Raw genomic sequence first — 14,673 nt, forward strand, 5'->3', positions numbered from 1 at the left:
CACAATTCTATTCATAAAGAAACGTTTGCATTTAACGAAGTCTAGGGACACAGATACATGGATAGAATATTTATTTTGCTGGGGAACGAAACATTCTCTTTATGCTCGAGTTTGAGTTTCTATAACAACTCTGTAATTTGATTGGTTGATTTGCTTTCAAATCATTCTATCACTAACATTATTTTTTCTAACAGTAGCATTATTACCTAGGGGTCGTCCATTAATTATGTCAACAAAATAGTGGGAGGAGGGGGTATGAAGAAGTTTGACAACTGTTGACATGGGGAGGGGGGAGTTCAAGATAAAGTGACGTCAACAATGTTATTTTTTACAATAAATTTAATAAATCAAAAAATAGGAAATTGGTCGGTGCGTTGGTATGGCACACACTCGCTCGCCCGTCAACAGCCCACCAGTTTAATTCTAAACCGGTTGAGCTCTTGCCAAGGAAGTCATAGTCTTGCATCGTCATATTTTGTTTTTATTCAATGTAGATTGTAGACTGTAGACAGGCCTTAAAGCACCAGATGCATCTGAGAGCGACTTGCACAGATTTCCATCTCTTTTCTTCAATCAGTCTTTGAAAGTTGATAACATGCTACCTCGATCGGCAAAAACATTCAAAATTCTTCCATATGATCTATATTGTCCTTCCATTCAGTTGTCGTTGCTTGAAAGGATCTGCAAAATCTGTCACCTCCATGCTGCTTCACAAGTCATGTTGAAGAAGCATGTTCAACAGCACCGATAATGCGATCTTGGGCCTAGGCAATTACCACATGCTCCTCAACCGCAAAGAATTCGGGCAATACGAGTGGCTGCCAAAAGACAGAGAGAGCTCTGATGGCAATTATTGCTAATGGAGATATGTTAAGCGCAGAATGGTTAGATGAAGATGATGTTGACTTGTCAGGTGTATCGGTTCCACAAGAAATTAATGAATCAGCCACTATGCCTATTATAACAGTTGAGGAACATATGGCTTCCCCATGGGAAGATGATAGAAGCTAGAATATAAACTCTCGATTTTTCATGAATTCAAAGTGCTATAGACAATTTTAAATCTGTTAAACAAGTAAAAAAAATGTATTAAAATTTATTTGTAAACCTTTTAATTTCCATAATTCTATTTTTAGCATAAAATCCAGCTGTATAAAATATTGTCAGTTTGTAGGGGTGGGTGGGTAAAATTTTATTGGGGGGGGGTCACTGAAAGTTTGACAGTTGTTGACAAGGGGGGGGGGGGAGGTGGGTAAAAAATTGCCTAAAAATTGTTGACATAATTGATGGACGTCCCCCTAGCAGCCTTTGTCCCTCCTGTGTCTATTAAACATCTACGCAATGGGTTCTGCAGTACTAGGTTATAATTATAACTGGATTCATGATAACTTGAATTCTACATAACATATTTTCACTAAACTTCATGTGTTTTCAGGTAATTGCATATACAGTCTTTGTGTATAGTGGTCAATTTAGCTAAAGTCTTAATATAAATCAAAGTCACGGCAAACTGGATGAGACAAGTTTGGTTACATGAGCGGCAGGTTAAAGATATTTTGAGTAGAATCGGTAATATACATTGGTTATATGTTTTTCGAGGTAGTCTACATCCAGTCGAAAATTGTCAGAACTTTAATAATGTGTCAAACAAGTGTTTAATGAGTGTTACTATTCAAGTTGCAAAAGTGGCAGCTGAAAAGTTAATGCTTGACGCCTGATCTTTTGTATCAGCAGTTAAAATTGTTGATTTCATATTTGTTGCCCAGCAGAGAAAGTAACGTTCCATTTCCCTCAACGCCACCATTTACACACACGCACACACACAACCACCCATGTGCGAACGACGCTAGTGCTTCCATTGTCTGATTTTCATGATTTCATTGTGTTCTTCCGCAAATTATTAAATGACGCACGACTCACGGTGTGACAGGTGTTCATACCAATGGTCTTAGCATTTATATTTGTCAATGTGGAATGTTCTCTCAAGAACAAATATTTGACACGACATTCGGCAGTTCCAATTACAATTCGATTTCAATATTATATAAATATGAAAGTTGAAAATATTACCATATTGTTTTGCAAAAATCTAATGCTTTAGCCATGCAAAAATGTCTGAAAATTGTTTATACGTACATTTGTATAGGTAGATCTATAATGTGTTAATTTACTCCTACCTTCTGTAAAATTCATCCTGTTATCTTCTTAATAATACAATTACATGAACATTTAATTTTAGTACAAAGTTTTTAAGAAGATGAAGACATCTTCTCATTTTTAATGTTTAAATGTTTCAAATACCCTGCCGATGCACTATTTCAGTAAGGATCAAGGTCAAGGTCAAAAGTAAGAGGAGAGAACTCAGTCAGTCCACTGCGGCCAGTAAGGCTGTGGCCAGTCATGCTCCTTCGTGTCTCTACTGTCCCAAAGGCAAATATAGCAGGGAAACGTGTTAAAATTGCCTTGGAGACCCATCATGAATGCCACCATTTTGAAGTCTCCGATGACCTCCCAGCCGTACTCATCATACTTCAATGTGTCCTCAGCAAGGTCTTGATGCTGTTGTAATCCTCTTTGGGGTGCACCGAGTGAGCCAGGGGAGAGACGGATACTTGTTCCCATTATGGAGCAGTACGGCTTTGATGTTCCTGGATGATCTGTCGATGAAGAGGCGCCACTCATTCTGGTTACAGGCGATTCGATTGCCTCGAACAGATTGGTCACATATTGGCAGAAGCAGAGCCCATCTTGACGGGTGAAGAAGCTGGATAAACCTTGGTGACGATTCGTTTGAACAGCGACTTGCACACTTTCATTCAGCAAGTTCAACTGCTTGAGCTTAGACGTTAAAAGCTCGGCATTGGACATAGTGAAACCAAGATCTTTGATCAGGTCGTTGAGGTCTTTATGGTTGGAGTAGTATGGGTTTCTCTCCTGAGCTCCACCTCTGAAATTTTCATCTGGATCGACAACGTCTTCGTCGCTCTCTGACTTACTGCTCTCTTCTAAATACGAGTGCTCTCTTTGTGGAGAGAGCTCAGGGCAGTGTGGCACCAGGGCGATGGATGAAGGAAGGTTCGGATACATGATAGCAGGTGCATTCTTGCCAGTCCGACGTTTGGAGGGGTTCACCGTGTAGAAGTAGCAGTTGCTTGAGTGATCAGTGGGTTCCCACCAAATTCTTGGGATAGCGAACTTCATAGCTCTCTTTTCCCCTCTGTACCATCCTACAAAATACATTTATTTCACCCATGACTAATGTGTAAGAGATTCTCGCAACATTTTTCGTATATATTTTTTTCAATAACATTGATAATTGTAAAATTAAAAACTTTTACAATTTCATTACTTTTAACAAATTTAATAACATAAAATTCCGAACAACAATTGTCCATCTTACCGTCCAGAGTTGCTTTTGCAGTGCTCGCAGGTGAAATGATGTGTCCAGGGTTTGTCTTGATCCCAGACAGGCATGCCAAAATATGCCTTGTAGGCCTAACACATCTTAGCAGATGCTTCCACGGAGTATTTTTTCGCTCTTGTCTTGATAAATTGGCCGCAGACATAGCAAAATGCGTCTGCCAGATGCTTGCAGCCTCTTGATGCCATCTCAGAAAAATGTAGATATGTATCCACTTAGGCAGCTGGAACTAAACTGAACTGGTGGGCGTAAGGTTCCTGTATGTATAATACTATTTATATTACTGAGAAGTTCTAGAAAGTTCTAGAAGTTACTTCAAGTTGACTCAGCACTGAATCTATCTGGAATGTACTGTAAAATAGGTAAATTTCAACATATTACTGCCCTGGTCACAAAAGCAAAGTTTGTAGGGAATAATAGTCATTTTCTATACTTTTGAGGCATAAGCATTTAGGAAATAATACTACCCAGGAACAAAAAAATTGTTACTGGGTGTAGTGTTTTCATTTTTTTAAATGTACACAATGTATTTATATACTTATTTTGTTAAAGCCTGATGTCATAAAGATTTATGCCAATAAAAAAATTTGCACTTTCCTTCGTCCTTGAAATAATAAAGGGACTGGGAGACACTGTAATATTAAAATTCAAAGATAGCTTTGTTGGCATAAAAAAAATAAAATCCACATTGTGCAGTACTTTTGTCCGCTACACGAGTGCTAACATTTCTTTCCTGTTTAACATTAATTAGTCCGTTATTTATTGTGGTATACAATGCTAGCTTCCAAAATATACTTTGTTTCCGGTAGACAGGGGTTCAAGCCCAAACTTAGGTGAAATTCGGCATCAAAACATTTTTGAAATAAATGTGTATGTATAAACCACGCATGCCCTTTCTGGGGACCAAACAAATATAATTCCAAGAAATTCCTCGTGCTCATGCACGTGTCCAGATTCAAAGTCATTTATATGCCTGATATTTGAGCGAATTCGTGTCTTGCCATTTTTGTGTGCTTAACCTCTTAGTATTAACGCCCATTACTGGTGGAACAAAGAGATGGGATTTTCATAATTTTGTGTAAGTGTTTTGACCGGCATTCCAAGCGTGATCTATTGATTAGCTTTTGTGTTTTCTAAAGTCATGTTCCAAAACAAATGTGACATAATAGTCTTGTTTTGGAATCACTAGTGAAAAAAAAAATAACGAACATGTGCGACTTAGTATCAAAACGAGTATTCTGCACCGTTTTGCACTCGCGGGCACATGAGTAGTACCCAATGTTCACCCACTGAGATGTAGGTTTTAACATCGGATTTGATTCCTATCTTCGAGAACAAAAAACGACAAACTTGCTTGTTATGGACCTTTTTAAAGATAAAAGATTCTGAAAGATCACAATATGCAATTTCAAGATTGGAATAAAATTACCAAAGACGGACTGGTCGGAATGTTGGGAGGCTAGGGGCCGGAAATCTCAGCCGAGAACATTTCAGTGGGTCCGGGAAGACTCAGGGGGCAGAGAAGGATACCATGGGGAAAAAAGGTGAGCCGGTGTGTTACGGCTGCAACAGACCAGGCCATGTCGTTAAGGATTGTAGGAAGTATCGTCCGACAACGATTAATTCGGTAACTCCGAACACTGTTAAGAAACGGAAAACAGGGGAGTTGACTAATACAACGGTAGCTACGGTTAACGGTGAGAGGCAACCGTACTGTATGATACCGGCTGCAGTTATCCGGCCTTGGTGGATAGTAGGTATGTCAAGCCTGGGGATTATACAGGCGAGACGGTTGAGGTCCAGTTTGCTAACCGGACGAAGGATTCGCTTCCTGTCGTTAGCATTGACCTTGATTACCGTATGTAAAGGGACTGTCTCATGATGTAATATTAGCGTGTAGGTATGTGTTGCCACAACCTAACCCTATGACGTGTACACCTGTACACGTGGGGTCAGTTGAGACGAGGGCTATGAAGCGAAGGTCAGGGTCAAAGCCGCTACGACCCACGACTTCGCCCATTGACAATTTGCCACCTGGCGAGTTGAGGAAACTTCAAGAGGAAGATTTGTCTCTCAACAAGGTACGCAGGTACGCAAAGGATGGGTCTATAGGGACATGCCAGACGGCGAGGTGAAGTTCGCGACGAAACGTGGAATTTTGTTTCGGTACGCCAAGAAAGGGACTGATACGTTCAAGCAAGTTGTTGTGCCCAGAGCGAAGCGAGCAGAAGTGTTTAGGCTGGCACATGAGGGTCTACTCGGAAGCCACATGGGCGTGGCAAATACCAGAGATAGGTTGGTGAGGGAGTTCTACTGGCCAGGTGTGTATGGGGATGTTCGGAGGTTTTGTTTGTCGTGTGACAAGTGTCAGCGGGTGGCACCTAAGACCTCCCATCGCCCGGTGCCGCTAGGAACCACTCCACTGTTTGACGAACCTTTCTCGAGAGTGGCGATGAACCTAGTAGGTCCGATAAAGCCGGCGGCAGAAAGCGGTAATCGTTATATACTAACGGTAGTTGATTACTCCACCCGGTACCCGGAGACAGTGGTCTTGAAGAACATTGACTCAGTCACGGTGGCTGAGGCCTTGTTAGGAGTTTGGTCGAGAGTTGGTGTCCCTGAGGAGATCCTGACTGACCATGGAACGCAGTTTGTGAGCCAGGTGATGAAAGAGGTAAATAGATTACTGTCTATTAGACACCTGACGACTACCCCGTATCACCCGCAGTACAATGGTTTGGTGGAGCGTTTCAATGGAACATTGAAAGATGCTCTGAAGAAGCTCTGTGAAGGTCGACTAGGGACTGGGAGAGATACCTTGCCGCGATACCTTTTGCGTATCGAGAAGTACCACGGGCAAGTATGGGTTTTTCACCTTTTGAATTAGTCTATGGGAGGACAGTCAGGGGACCCATGGCTGTGTTAAAACAATTATGGACGGATGAGCAAGCATCTGAGGAAGTGCGAACAACATATCAATATGTTGTTGATCTCCGCAACAAGTTGGAAGAGATTTCCAAATTGTCTCAATAGAATCTCTGCAACGCAAGAGAACGTCAAGCCAAATATTACAACAAAAGGACGAAGGAACGTCAGTTCGAGGTGGGTAACAAGGTGTTGTTGTTGCTGACGTTAGAGCACAACAAACTTCAAGTCTCATGGAGGGGACCGTTCGTGGTAGCAGACAAAAAGGGTGGGCAGAAATACCGTATGAGGGTAGGAGACAAGGATAAGCTGTACCACGTAAATCTCCTGAAACGTTACCGTGAAAGAGAAACACCCACAGAGTTCGTGGTTGCTACGGTTGTAACTGAAGAACAACAACGGAGAAGAGGCAGAAGTACTCCCTAGTTGTCCTTTGACGAGGGAAGGAACCCACGTCGACGTTGTGCTCGCCGGGACGTTAACGTCAGAGCAACGTAATGAAGTGGAGTCGTTACTCCAAGATTACTCAAGCGTCTTGACAGAACGACCTGGCAAGACGGAATTGGAGGACTTCACCCTGAAATTACTGATGAGAAACCAGTGAAGTTGAAACCATACCCCTACCCTATGCGAAATTAGACACTGTCCGAAATGAAATTCAAGCTATGACAGACCTGGGAGTTATAGAACCAATTGAATCGGCGTATAGCTGTCCTGTTGTGTTGGTACAGAAGAAAGATGGTACACACAGATTTTGCGTCGATTACAGGAAGTTGAACAGGATCACGGAATTCCAAGTGGAACTTTTACCTGACTCTGAGTCCATATTTGCCGGGGTGACCAATGCGAAGTATTTCTTGAAAATCGATCTGTCCAAGGGATACTGGCAAATACCAGTTCGAAGTGAAGACAGAGCAAAACTTGCCTTCGAAACTCCAGATGGGACCTACCAGTGGGTAGTCATGCCATTCGGGGTCCAGAATGTGCCGAGTGTCTTCACACGTATGATGCGAAAATTACTTGAAACATTAAGAGGGACTGGAGTTTCGAATTTCATGGACGATTTACTCTTAGCGACAGTTACTTGGGACGATCATATCATTCTGCTGAAAAACGTTTTAGAGCGACTTCGACAAACGGGACTGACCGCACGACCATCTAAATGCCATATAGGGTTTAGAATTCTAACTTACCTAGGTCATACCCTCAGCAAAGACACGTTAACCTCAGATATTTCAAAGGTCGACCAATATAGGGACGCAGTACGACCGACAACTAAGGCGGAAGTTCGATCTTTCTTGGGACTGGCAGGGTACTACCGTCGATATGTTGCTAACTTCAGCGCTATTGCGAGCCCATTGACTGACTTAACTCGGAAAAAAGCTCCGACGAAAGTTCTATGGACAGACGCATGTGAACGAGCATTTCAGACGTTAAAGGACAGACTGACGTCAGATGCAGTAGTGAAATTGCATGATGTGACACGAGATTTTGTCTTACGTACTGACGCTTGTGATAGAGGTTTAGGGGCAGTGTTATTACAAGAGCATGACGGAAGCTTATTCCCATTTGCGTACAGAAGCAGGAAATTGTCAACTGCAGAACGCAATTATTCGGTCTGTGAGAAAGAATGCTTGGCAATTATCTTTGGGATATCTAAATTCCAACGTTGCCTGTATGGACGAAACTTTATTTTGGAAACTGACTACCAACCACTCGCCTATTTAGCTCAAGCTAAGTTGACAAATGGACGATTACTGAGATGGTCATTATTTCTAGAGCAGTACCAAGTCCAGGTACGGTATATTAAGGGCAGCGAGAATGTAGGGGCTGACTGCTTAAGTAGACTAGGGGCGTCTGAGGTGAAGGGTTCACGTCTTGTAACTGAATCAGACTAGATCTCCACAAATTTGGAGAGCAAAATGTCTGAGTTTACTCTTCAAGGAGGCTGCTATGCGAAGGGGCAAATTGCGATTTATGAAGAACACATTAATTTGAGACTAGAGAACAATTAATTAGATTTATGGGGACAGGCGCGTATCAAATCGCCATACTCCCATGATCGGTAATGTCTTTTCGAGGGGAGAATTTTATTCTTAATTAAACATTTGTTTATTTAGCCAACAGAAGACTGGTGGAGACAAAAGCCAACTTCAATTCCATAGTGTAAATGTCAAAATTGAAAGATCGCAGAACACTGTTACTCAAACTACAAGGTCAAGTTGACCACGACTTTGACGCCTCTTAAAAAAGGCGGCAGATATATTTGATTCTGATTGGTTACGCTAAATAAGGGGCGTGTTTCCCATACTAAATTTCTTAGATTTAATATCGCCACATCGAAAAGTTTAATCATTCTAAGCTTTTCTGCAAGAGAAACTAAGTGTAAGAAGACACCGAGAGGACTGTTGTCGAGGAAATCCGACGAACAAATTTGGCGGTACAAGCTAGGAACGCTGAAAGCTCAAAGGTGTCTGTGGGAATTCCATGTAATTTGTTGATGCCATATATAATGCTTTGCTGAATTTATTTACTTATATTTGCATGAATCTATTTGCTACATTCGTATATTAGTTTGCTTTCTGAAGTACAACTGTGATGAGTTATGCATAGGAAGTTGTACATTAATCTTTAGATAAGTTTGACGACTTGCTTGAATTTGTCATCTTGTTTGCATAAGAATTAGGTTCTAAGAATTTGATGCATTCCATTAGTTAATATGAGTTACGAGAATCCGTGTGAATTTACCGAATTTAGACGATTTCACGTATGATTAAGGTTGAGTGTGTATTGACTGAACATGATGTAGTAATCATGTAATGAATTTCATTTATTCACTTGTGTAAATTGAGATTGGCTTGGAACAGTTATGTCTCGTGTGGTATTAATGCGTAATGAATTAGCCATTAGACTAACTAGGGTCGTTATAGGATATGTGGAGCCGACTGATAGCCTTAGCATATGTTTAGCACCGATAGTAAGATCTGATAACGAGAGGGGATAGTGCAAGCCCCTGTATCATAAAAATCAGAAAATTTAGGCTGTCTCTATTTATATTTTTTAAAAGGAGAAAATAGCTCCTGCGACGTATTATCTTTGTGACGTATTATCTTTGTGACGTATTATCTTTGTGACGTATTATCTCTGAGGCGTATCCTGATACGTATAGTGAGAAGTACTTTTTCTGAGATCCAGGTATCTGTGAATCGACGTGCCACACACAGAGTTGAGGACCGAAAGAGACAAGACAGCCAGAAGACGAAGGAACAGCTACAGTGGAAGTGGAGTGCACAGGAGGAACAGGTTATGCAATTGTACAAGGCATTGACTTCAATTGTTCACTCGATCCTGTGATGAACTAAATCTATCAGTAAAACAGATCGGCTATTTTATATGAATATATTTGTCTTTTATTTTGTAATTCGGTGAAAGTTTAATTTCTAGAAGCAGAGCATGTTCCTGATGTAATGAATTCTCACAGTTGTTTTATGTAATTGATTAAATTGTTGTTTCCATGTACGGGGGCTCGTGTTGGTCTGTTCTATATCTCTGCTCAGATCTCTATCAATTCCACCTGTAAGTTTCACCACTTATATTTGTATTTGTTTATAAAACACTTTCCTTCCTGTGGATGTGGGTTCAAGCTTACACCTAGGTTAAATTTGGTATGCCACGGGTACTAAAATAAATTTACTTTTGTAAACCATGTATTACCCCACTGACAACAAAATGAATCGAGCTTCAAAATATTTTCATGGTCATAAATATATGCGAATCATTATCATTAATATACTTATTGAATTCAAATCAAGGCACTTTTTGAGGGCTCTTTGTATGAACACTTGATACAGCTGAAAAACGTAGAAAGGATGGACAAATTATGTATGCCGTGTGCGGAATCCAAGGCGTCGCTGTGCACCAGAATCGTCTGAAATAATTTATTGTCATTGTTTGAATAAAAATATGTACGATTTATTAGAGATTGTTTATAGTAGAAATATAACGGGACCTGGCAGTTGTGTGTTTGAGGAGAAAAACAAGCAACTTGTTCGTCATAGACCTGCGTAACCGCACATACAATGTGTTGAAATATTAGAATATGCACATTCAGTGAGTGGGATTATGTTACATGTCTTTAACAAGATAGCATTCTTCAGATTTATCTGATAATTTTGTGAGCACTATTAGGTTACACCATGCTTTATTTAGCGCACAAAGATATGTAACTGTAAAATAGGATAAACGTTTTGTGAGCAATAATAGTGGTTTATTTTAAGAAATACGTTGCGATAACAAAATTACACATGAAACTTTGTATATAGTAACATATTCCGGTTAATGTGTTTTATCTTTCTTGTTCTATTTTTGTTCTTAGCAAATATTATCTGTAAAGATAAGTGTAAGTTAGTTTTGAATTATCTCATGTAACGATGACAATCTTAAACAATGTTAAGACAGAAGGACATTAAATCTTACATAGTTTCGGTGTCATTGCAACATCATTAAAAAATTATCAACTATCCATGTATACGGTAGTTATTGATATTTTCTGTATTTCGACGTGATTTTCCAGTTGTTTCAAACTATTTGTCTGTGTGTGAGTGTGAGTCTACCATTTGGTGTAAAATAATTTCATGATCATATAAGTTTTAATTTTTAACCGAGTCAAAATTAGTTTAGCTACTAAATATTGCCGTACGATTATCTTTTTTTTAAACAGTTGTCTTTTAACACTGATACAGTTGGCTTTCAACTGAGTCAAAAATAAATACGCGATCATGGTAAATATTGAATACAACATTACTTTCAACAAATCTAATTTCATACGCGAACCGATCAGCTTTGCTGGGATCAGCCGCTCCATGCATACAGTACATTAGGGATGGAAATCTCAAATGTTAATTTCTTTTTTCTATGGTAGCCGTATGAAAATGGCTATTTTATGTTTTTTTCTCGCAAGAAAATAGTGTAAAGGAAATTTACATAACGGACGTGCATTAAATGTGCTTAGTCCTTTGTGCGTCTAAATGTGACAAACTATGAAAATTCAAGATTCTCAAGGTTAAAAAGACCAGTTTGAGACAAATGTATCACAGATCACTCTAGCATAAAGAAATTTGTTTTAGAATAAAGTATTGAATAATGCCGAACCTATGTCAAACATAGATGTCGTTACGACAAATAAAATAATCTAGGACCAACTTTGACAGAACACATTCTAGAATAAAGACCTTTCAAATGTGTAAAAATGATGGGCGCCGTGACAAACAAAATAGAAGAAAAAATTATACGACATCTAAACCTCAAAATAAATTGTCACAAATCAGCACAATAATGAGTGCAAGGAAGTTAATATGTCAAATCTGTACATCTGATGTTAATCAGACATTTAAGTTCGTCACCGTCTTATATCCTCTTCTCAAAAGTTGCTAAAGAGAATTTGACCGCATTTTAACACACTCTGGCATACTAGCCTTTCAGATAGTTAAAACTGATGCTAACCTGCCATTAAATATGGCTATATTATTCAAAGAGAAAAATAGTTTTATGAGAAATATTTGCTCACAGTATTATTGAACTGAACTTACTTTTGTGAACCACATCTTCACACAATGTGAGCAAATAATTCCCATGCACATAACTAGTTCCGAAGTCAAAGTCATTTATATATTTCATGGCTGAGAGAATTAAAGTCATGGCATTTTTACGTGGTCTTAGTACCAACACTTGATATGGGTCGAAGACAGAAAAAGTATGAAATTCTCACAGCCTTGTTTGTTGACGTGTACTGCTATCCAGAGATGACCTAGGAATACATCAATGCTTTGAAACCACTGTGCAGAAATAATTTTATTGTCTGCTATTTTCCGGTAAAAAGAGAAAAAGAGATAAACCCGTGTGACTGAGTACCAAAATAAATATAAAACACATAGTCCAAACCCCTCGTAGCTCTCTCGGGCTCGCGAATGTTCATCCAGTATAGACTGAGTTCCAGTGTCAGATTTCATTAGAGGCTTGGTATGGTCGAAATATCCTTGAACCCAGCAGTCGTGTTCCAGTACAAAAACAACAACAATCATGTATGTAAGAAAGCTGCTTGACCGTAGGCAAAAGATATGGAAAGATAACAATATCCCATTTCAAAGACTAGAATTAAATTGACAAGTTACATGAGATAACATTTTTGAGATCGAGCTGACAATATTCTGATAATCTTATCATTCATTATGCAGCGCAACAAAAATATGCAATTTTCAAATATGTCGGATGCTCATATATGCCGCATTTTTACAGTTGTCGTTTGCAACAAATATTATCCGATCACAAAATGAAAAGAGAACTCTAAAATTAGTAACTCTCTTGTTTTGAGTTTTGTTGTTTCATCGGCTGTAAATCTAAAGGCAGGCGAGATTTATTGTTGTCTATACTGATGATGACATCCTGAAACAATTGATAAATAGACGGAAATTACATTTTACAAATATTTAGCACCAGTTTCAGTACAAATTGCCCCCAAAAATACACTATGTACGTACATTATTGACCTTCTCCGCATTTCGAAGTCGTTTTACACTGGAAGCAAAGTGTACCTATCTTTCTGTATGCTTGCGTGTTTTCACTTAGTTTAGGTGTGAGAGTATCATACTTTTAATCACCGATTAACCTTAGCTTAGCCATTAAGTCTCACAGTTCTGTTATCCTCTATAGACATTTTTATCTTTTGACATTGAAACAGATGAATTTGATTGGAGTCTAAAATATCAAATGCATAAATGAGAACTATGAGGCACCAAATTATGGCTGACTTTACAGAAAGAAAAAAATCTTTATTCATAGTTTGAAAATCGAAGGTCAGAATTTTAAAACAAAATTCGAAACCTTTAAATGGCATCTTCCCTAAATCTGCTAACACATTTTAATCCTATCTGACACGAACTTTCTGACAAGTCACTTTGCGTTTAATCAAACTATACAAGTACGCTATGCTAATGTAATCGACTTTTCTTCCCATAAATAACTTAAAAATTTAATTCTCATTTTGTCCCGGGTCTTCTCACTTCCACCATATATATTTATTTATGTTAGTCAAATGTTAAATTGATCAGTGTAATTCTAATGACAGGTAAATAAAATCAACGAAATCGCCGGTCCCACGTACTTTCACAGGACGAACACTTTCACCACTCCTCGCCACATTCTACCCCCCCCCCCCCCGCCCGCAAAGAGAAAAAGCGGATACAGTAAATAACGAAATCAAACATGTTCTTAATTTTTAGTACTCAATATTTCAGTTATTTCAATCAAATATCGTAAACTAATTCGCTTCGATCAATTAAAACACTTTCTTGCACATACTATAAAAGTACATCCCATATTATATAACATACATTTTATTAATAAGAAAACGTTGCTTTTTTCAACTCATAATGTCTCTCTGAAAATTAATCAAACAGCGTATATTAAATTATACATAAAAACAAACGGGTAGATGTATCTGTACAGGGCAGAAGTCAGGACTGGCTATTAAACAGTTGACAGGCCAATCAGTTGCTTCATCGAAGGTCAGTTCATCTCCAGTCAGGAGAAAGAAAAAAATGACACCTCAGGTAAATCTGCCTTTTATATCCCAGCCATATCTTTAATGTGTAGTTTGTTCTTGGCACAAATGTGGACTACTTTTAATTGGTTGCCTAACCCATTACAAAGTTCCTTTGATAGCTTTCGTTTTTCTTGCGTTCAGAATTCGCCAGGGCATTTCGATATTGTCTTTAAATTCCTCAATATTTAATCTTGTCCTACGAGATCAACTAACACACTTTATTTTCAGTTTGTGACATTGAAGTGTGTATGTATGTATAGTAGGTAGGTAGGTATCTATTTATGTATGTAGGTAGGTAACTATGTATGATTGTATGTATATGTGAGCATGTGTCTTGTTGAACACAAATCCGCCCAGTGAAATAGGAGTGGTGGTGGTGGTTTAGCGCCATTTTTCAGCACACGATAGGCTATGTATGGCGGCCAGTATTAATGGTGGAGGAAGAACCCGGGAAAACCCCGGGAAGAACCACCGACCCACGAGGAGCTACTGGCAAGCTTTCTCACATACCCACATTGGTCGAATCCGAGACTCGAACCCACGTAGACAGAGGTGAGATGGCAGTGATCCGTAACGGAGAGCGCTTTAGACCACTCGGCCACTCGGGGCCCCCCAGTGAAATAGGAAATGGCTTACTTGGCAAATATGTTATAGAAGAATGTTCTGCAGAGGAAAATTGTATGCGATGACAAATGCGAAGGTTGGTCGGGCGTGAATTTTCCTATCC

The sequence above is a fragment of the Sinohyriopsis cumingii genome, chromosome 19 (genome assembly GCF_028554795.1).
Source record: "Sinohyriopsis cumingii isolate HCF-2022 chromosome 19, ASM2855479v2, whole genome shotgun sequence".
Classification (NCBI taxonomy): domain Eukaryota; kingdom Metazoa; phylum Mollusca; class Bivalvia; order Unionida; family Unionidae; genus Sinohyriopsis; species Sinohyriopsis cumingii.